The sequence below is a fragment of the Canis aureus genome, chromosome 10, assembly GCF_053574225.1.
Source record: "Canis aureus isolate CA01 chromosome 10, VMU_Caureus_v.1.0, whole genome shotgun sequence".
Classification (NCBI taxonomy): Eukaryota; Metazoa; Chordata; class Mammalia; order Carnivora; family Canidae; genus Canis; species Canis aureus.
The window spans coordinates 72,986,425-72,994,342 of NC_135620.1; positions in this window are offsets into that span (position 1 = coordinate 72,986,425).

Sequence of the window (7,918 nt, forward strand, 5' to 3'; positions counted from 1 at the left end):
AGCCCTGGGCCCGGGGGCCTCCGGGGAGCCATCCCCTCCCGGGGACCCCGGCGTCCCCCACCTGACCCTTCTCCATCTCTCCTCTCTCCGTTTCCCCTTTCATGGCTCCCCTCGTTTCATTCCTCCTCACCTGGACTGGGGTCCTATAAATGCTCCCTCCCTAGAATTTCTGAGACGTGTCCCATCCCTCCATATCGCTTGCTCTCTGAGCCCCAACTTCTCTCGACTTAGTTCTTCCCTCTTTGGCTGCTTTTCTCCTTTCTACCCTTACCCCTCCGCACGAATCACCTTTTTTCCCCCTTCCCCATCACATTTTATTTACTGTTTTACGACTTTGGACAGAGGCAGAAGGCTGAGAAGAAGGAAAAACCAAACCCCTGGTTTGTGACCTTGGACCTACTACTGCTCACTAAACATTCTCCAGGGGCCTGACAAGGGTATATGGTAGCTTTTCTACAGAACCATAGTCCAACGAGTTGGCTATTATGATTCCCATTTTTCAGGTGAAGAAACTGAGATCGGGAGGTCAGGGAGGTGAAGGGACTCCCCAAGGTCATTATAGCTAGCGAGCAAAGAGCGGAGATCTGAGCTCCAGGTGCCAAAGCCTTGGCTGTTTCTCTTCAATCACACTGTCCTCGGTGACCTTGGAAAAACCCACCCATGGGAGCCCAGAAGGGCCCACCTGCATGAGTGCCCCTGGGTGTGTCTCCGCCCTGAGGTTTGCAAGGTATGCCCCTCCCGGCTCAGTTTACTAATCCGTGGACCCAAAGGGGGGGGAGGGGGAATCTGGCCTTTCGGGTCCTCTGATTCTAAATCGTCCCCTGCCTCTCCGATGCCTGCTCCAGTCCATTTACTCCTCCAAAATATGTCGTCCTGCCTCCCTCAGTCTCTCCTTTGTACCCTTACAATCCGCCACTATCCTCTGCAATGGGGCTTTCTGATTCTCTATGCCCCTTTCTTCAAATATGCTGACACAGTCCATTTATAGAAGTGCACACCAGGAAAAAAGGGCTCCCTTATGTAAGGCAGAGTCTATGTAAGTCCTTCATGGACCTCTGGTACAAAGGCCTGTCGCATGCGACCAACACTTTCATTCATTCATTCCCACCAAATATCCAGGGCTCCTACCAGCCACTATATGGGGAGGCGGAGTTGGATAAACACAGCTCCCGCCCTTGGAGAGTTCATAATGATGGGGGCGTGGGGTATGGGGATGACACGGGCACAGAAGTACCTCAGATACCAGGCAGGCGGGCAGGCCTGTGTGTTACGAGGTGTTTTGAAACACGTGCTTGGAGAAATCGGGGAAAGCTTCCCAGAGGAGGTGGCATTGGCGTTGAACCATGAAGGACTAGAAACTCGGGGGTAGGCATTGCCGGTTCAAGCTGGCGTTTGGCATCCTCTGCGACGGTTTGGCATCTGAATGGATCCCTTCCCTACATCAGAGGGTGCTTCACTCTCTGAGCCACATCCCACCTCCCAGGAAGAGACGGAAATTTCCAGATGCCTTTCCAGCCTCCGCCAGAGCTAGGGCTTGGGCAGGTGACTCGGGATTCGCCGACCAGATGCACCCACCGCAGAGGCTGGAAAGGAAGCTGGCATCCGGCACCATCCCCCCGGGGACCGAGGTGGCAAGACTCGGGGCAGTTCCATCCAGATGTAATCGCCAGAGGACACGGCTGTGGGGCCCCGGCCGGGAGCTTGGTGGCACTGGCGGCGGCAGGGGCGTGAACCGCCCTGTCTGTGCCTGACAGCGACGGGACAGCAGTCGGCGGGGGCCAGGCCCTGTGGCCTGGTGCTCTCGGCCTCCCGCACGCTGCCCAGATCCCACGCCCTCCTGGAGATTCGGGGTAATATAGCTCACTACTCAATTCTGCTTCTGCTGAAATCAGCCGGAATTGGTGTCTGTTGCTTGCGACCAAGGCGCCCGCCCGCCCGGGGGACGGTGCCCACACTGGAAGCCAACGGAGGGCAGCGGGCCGAGCTCGTGGGGAAGGGGGGACGCGCGACCAGGGCGAGGGGCAGAGATGGAGGCAGGGCCGAGGAGAGGCCGGTCCGCTGTGCACTTCGCGGGGCAGGAGCGCTGCCGGACCCCTACTTCCCCACGGGTCCTCGCGCCCTGGGGGCCGCCCGCGGTGCCAGCGCCCGCTGACCACACCTGCCCGCCGCCCTGCCCAGGGCTTCACATCCCGGTGCCCGGAAACCGCAGCAGCTGCTCGGATGCGAACTCCCGGCGACATGGGAGTTAGGTCGCAGCATCTGCATTATGCCGACGGGAGGGCGAGGACAGGGCCTCGTCACCCCCCCACCTCCCAGGTGATGCCACTACTCTGCTCCAACTCCACAGTCTCCCGTGTGGCCGCGGCAGCACCACTCTCGTCCCCCTCGGCTTCTGTCTCCCTTCTCTCCCCTTCCCTCGGTCACATTTCATTGTTGAGTTAATTAATGACATTTAATTATTGAGGCAACTTGCTGTCCTCTGGGGTGCCCTTGCACCCCCATCCCTGACTCCACTGGTCTTCTCATCCTCCTTCCCTGCCCTCTCAGCAAATCCATTTTGCTTCATCTTTCAGATTTTGTCATTTTGTGACATTTTTTCTTTTCTCCCCCACCCCATACTCTAGTCTTTCTTTTCTTCTCCTTTTCTTCTTTCTTCTTTTCTCTTTCTTTCTTTCTCTTTCTCTCTTTCTCTCTTTCTCTCTTTCTCTCTTTCTTTCTTTCTTTCTTTCTTCTTTCTTTCCTTCTGTCCTTTTTTCATTCTTTCTTCCTTTTTCTTTCCCTTCCATCCATACCGCGTGGCTGAGGCAGTTTAGTTGGAAAAGCAGAGGCTGGGGAGACAGGCAGGCTTTGGTTTGGTATCATCTTTGCCATTTATCTACTGGGTCAAGTCGGTTACTAAATGGCCCTCCTAGACCTTGCATTTTCTCACTTGTGAACTGGGGAAAGCAGGACGCACCTCTCGGGATCACTATGGGAATTAAATGAGGCCTCATGTGTGAAAATGTCTGGCCTATGTTAGGTTCTCACTGCGGTTCTGAGCGAATCTAAACATCGTCCGGCATCTCACTCACTCTTTTCCCCGCCACCGCCCTCCGTCCTAGCCGCAGGTATCTCTTCTCTATTCCCAGAGTATTCCAGGCTCTTGGCGCCCGTGTTTTCACACAGGCCCTTCCTTCTGCCCGGAGAGATCTCCCTCCAGACTTCCCCTTGTTACCTTTTGCGTACCCGTGTCAGCTAACAGACCACTTCTCCTTCGGTGCGCAGCCACCCAGGCCGAGCTAGCCCGAGCTACGCGAACACGGGGTAGAGCCAGGGCCCTGTCTGTGAATGATCGCGTATCTGTTAGCTTTACTCCAAGACACGCAGTTACTAGTAATTCTGCAGCTGAGAAAACTGTGTCCTTCAGATTTTCTACAATGAGCACCTTATTCTCCCTCTATCCATGTGTCTGTCCCTCCCTCCCTCCTTTCCTTCCTTCCCTCTTTCCCAGCTTTCTATGAGTCAAGTAATTAAAAAAATAATAATAAAATTAAAAAAAAAAAAGGCTCCATGCACACTGTGGAGCCCAAAGCCGGGCTTGAGCTCACAAACGACAGATCCAGACCTGAGCTGAGATCAAGACTTGGACACTTAACAGGCTTTAACCCTGCCTTGCTTGCTGCTGCACATTGACTCCATTCATCACCCGGCCTATTGTTTCTTTTCCTACCCTTAGGCCACTGCCCCCCAGATGCTTGTGGGGTAGCTGCCCACCCCCTGATGCCCCCTGAGTCCCTGGAGCCCCCTGAGCCCCCCTGGAGCCCTCTGAATCCCTTGACTCCCTGGAGCCCCCTGACCCCCTGGAGCCCCTTGACCCTCTAGAGCCCCTTGATCCCCTAGAGCCCCTTGATCCCCTAGTGCCCCCTGACTCCCGGGAGCCCCCCTGGAGCCCCCTGAACCCCCTGACCCCTGGGATCCCCTTGACTCCCTGGAGCCTCCTGACCCCCTGGAGCCCCCTGAGCCCCCTGCCCCTTGGGATCCCCTTGAATCCCTGGAGCTCCCTGAAGCCCCCTGACCCTTGGGATCCCCTTGACCCCCTGAGCCCCCTGGAGCCCAGCCCAGCTCCATCAGCTGGTATAGGATCAATTAATTACAAGAGTAAGGTCAATCTGGAAGCTTTCTCTTCTATTGTTGTTGTATCCAAAATAGACCTCTGCGAATACACCTATCGCTTCTGTTTATTTCTCCAACTCAGATACCTCTCTGGTGTAAGTTCCAATTTTTTTCTCCTACCACTTACTATTTGGCTAATTCGCAGTGATTTACAACGTCTGTGAGCCTTCATGTCCTTTCCCATAAGTGGGGTCATGGGAAGACTGAGTGAGCCAGCAGGGATAAATGGAAGCCCCCGGGGCTCTGTGGCACCCAGTAGGTCCTCAGGAACACTAGCTTGCTTCTACTCGCAAATGTCTATTTATTTGGTCTTCCCGTTACTTCTTTGTCTCTCTCTGCTTCCAACCCTCTATTTCTCATTTCCCTGTTCAGAGCATTTCCACTATATCTCATTTAGAGCAAACTTTTACCATTGTCTCTAACTCCTCTTTCGTGAAAAATGAAAGAATATTTTAATCACCGTTGTCTTTCTTCATTCCCACTTGCATCTGTTTGACTGATTTCTGCTTCAACCCAGTACTTCTCTGACTCTTTCCCTTAACAATTCTCAAATTTATTATCTTTTTTCTCCAGCTCATACCTTTCACTACCTTCTGCTCTCCCTGTCCTCGGTCCTCTAAATCAACCCCTTCTTGTTCTGTGATTTACTGCAGTCATTTCCGACCCTTCTTGCACCATCCAGTTGCAAACCTCCCAGTCCTCCCTGAAAGTCTCTGTCTCTTTCCTCCTTCCTCCTTTTGCATTTTCTATTTCACGTCCCCTCATCTTAATTCACCCCCATCACTCATTTGCGTGTGCCCACATCTCTGTATCTCATTGCCTACTTAATCATTTAACCTATTCGTGTCCCCTCCCTCTTGATACAGGTGTCATCCTTCATCATTAACACACATTAGCCGGCGATGTTGCTTTGGATCTCTTTTTTTTTACAAATCTTACTACTGGTGTATTCTCAGAATCCTATTTTCAGGTCCCATTGGCTCTTCCAGTCTGGAATCTTTTCTCTCTGGGACCCTACTTAGGGAATAAAAAAAAATCCTTGCAGTATCTGTTCTGTATTTATTCAAGCTGAACTGCTCACCTGGTGCATTAGAATGTCTATTACTAATGAAAAGTATAAGCTTTCTTCTCTGCTATAGAGTACCGGGTCATTTTCCTTTCTGCAACACCTTAGTTTTACTATTATATTTGAACTGGTAAAGGTGATGTCAGCGTAGAGTGGCTATTTCTACAGCATTATCTGTGTGCCTAGTATAAGGCATATAATACATTTATTTCTTAGGTAATTCTCATAACCACCTGCGAAGTTGGAACTTTTTCTTTTTTCTAAGATTTTATTTACTTGTTCATGAGAGACACACAGAGAGAGGCAGAGACACAGGCAGAGGGAGAAGCAGGCTCCCTGAGGGGGATCACGCCCGGAGCTGAAGGCAGACGCTCAACTGCTGAGCCACCCAGGTGTCCCTGAAGATGGAATTTTTAACCACTGCTTCACATGGGCACAACTGGGAACACTTGGAAAACGTATGGCCTCATATAAGCTTGGCAACTGACATCTAATAGTCTTTCCAAGTTCTTTGTGTAGAAATTCAACACTGGCCCCAGTACGCAGAGGGAAGCAGGGAGTGAGGAAAGAACGCAGATTGGTAGGTGGCAGTGTTAATAAGCAAGGGAACTCCAAGATAGGCTTGCCTCGGGCTGCCACAAAATAAGCCAATCTCCACATCCACCTGCCAAGATCTTAAAAGTTCATACAGTGAACCAGTCCTATACCATTACACGGTCTCAACAACCTATTGTTTTCTCAGGGTTGCCTCTTTGAAAGAATTCCAGCTGTGGGAATGGTGGGCATTTCACGTTCCCCTCATCTGAATGTACGTGTCACAGGCAGAGGAAGGGGCTGGGGGGCCTCTAGTTGCCCCAGGTCAGCTCACGGCCAGCTGCTGGGTGACCTTCTCCAACAACACAGTAAGAGGGCTAAGAGTGCCCATACTTTTGTAACAGAGCTGATGAAAGCCACTTTGCAGATGTGCTCTTTAGTATTTGTCCTCCCTGCTAAATGCTGGTGGCCACCAGAAATCCTGCCAGTCTTGTTCCCTGCTGTCTTTCATGTGTTAGGCCATCATTGATTATTTGTCGAATGAGAGACTAAATGAATGGATGGATAGATGGATGGATGGATGGATGGATGGATGGATGAATGGGTGGATGGGTGAATATTAAAAGCACAATCTCTTGCATAAAGACACCACTGGGTTTGAACTTCAGCTCTGCCACTTAATACCTGTGTGACCTTGAACATAGGAGGAAGATGGCAGATTTCTTCTCGAAGTGTGTATCCTTACGTTTGGTGATGCTTGCTGGTTAGATTTTTTAGCTGGTATTATTTAACAGCCTTCAGACCTGGATAAACTAAGTGTTCAGAACCCACTCTCGGGATCGCTAGCTAGGATGCCTTGGGCAAGTTACTTATCTCTTCAAGCGTCACTTCTTCCTGCCTACGATGGGAATGATACCATCCTACTATTACACTCAAGGGCAAGTGCTAGTTTGGTTGATGGTGTGGGTTCACCCCAAGACTGCCTGCTTCCGTGCACATCTCATGCACATTTCACAACAGCAGAGGTCTCACTGCTCTGACTCCTAACTCCATGGCCTCGTTCACTGTCTCTCTCCCTTATCTTCAGGAGCTCGTGCAAGCATAACTCCCGAGGCCTCGCCCAGATGTGTCTCAGAGAGGCACAGGACATCCCCGCTCCTGACCTACTTACCAAGCTATATTTGATGACTATTGTATGATAATCTGCAGACTCAGCAAGGCTGGGGCTCCGCAGGCTCCCTCTGTCTCCTGAAGGTCCAGCTGCCTGCACTCCGCGTCACGCTAGCGAGGCTTCCAGCAAAATCGGCTGGAAGTCCCTCTTTCCAGCTCTGGGCACTGTATGTAATAGATATGTGATTTTTTCATTTATTTGTGGGGTTTAAAAATTTATTTATTTTTCTTTTTAATTTTTTTACAAAGAAAAAAAAATACTTGAACTCAAAGAGCCCTTCCTTCCTCCTTCCCTTTCTCCTATCACCTCTCCCTCATGAATCACTATGCTCCAGGCATGGGGATATAGCAACGAACAAGACTAAAGTGGTCCCTACAGTCATGGAGCTTACAGTCTAATCAAGAGTTGGACAAAAACAAATCATCAAAAATGAATCTATGGGAGGAGGAAATGGGGAATTGCTATTCGACGGGTATAAAGTTTCAGTTATGACAGATGATTAAGTTCTAGAGATGTGCTGTACAACATCTGCTGTGCCTATAGTTAACAATACTGTATTGTATACATAAAGATTTGTTAGGAGGGTAGATCTCATGCTAACGGTTCCTAACACAATAAAACACAAACTATATGACTGAAAGTGTTTAAATATTCTGTGATGGAAAAGAATATGGTTCTATGAAGTCAAATAATGAAAGAGTTATTAATTGATATTGGAGGACCAATCTCTGAACATGTGGCACCTCGTCAGAAACAAGGACAGATGAGTAGGAGTTGGAACGGCAAAGAGGGTCAGAAGGGCTCCAGGCAGAGGGAGCGAGCGGCGAGCGCAAAGGACCTGGGGGAGACCTGGCTAAATTCTGGGAGCCAAACATTTTGTGTTGTGGGGCTAGAGAGTTGAGAGGGAAGACCAGAAAAGGGTGAAATGAGTGTGGGCAAGTTAGTACGGCTTACGTTATTCAGGTGTATGTAGGCCGCGGTAAGGAGTGTGGATT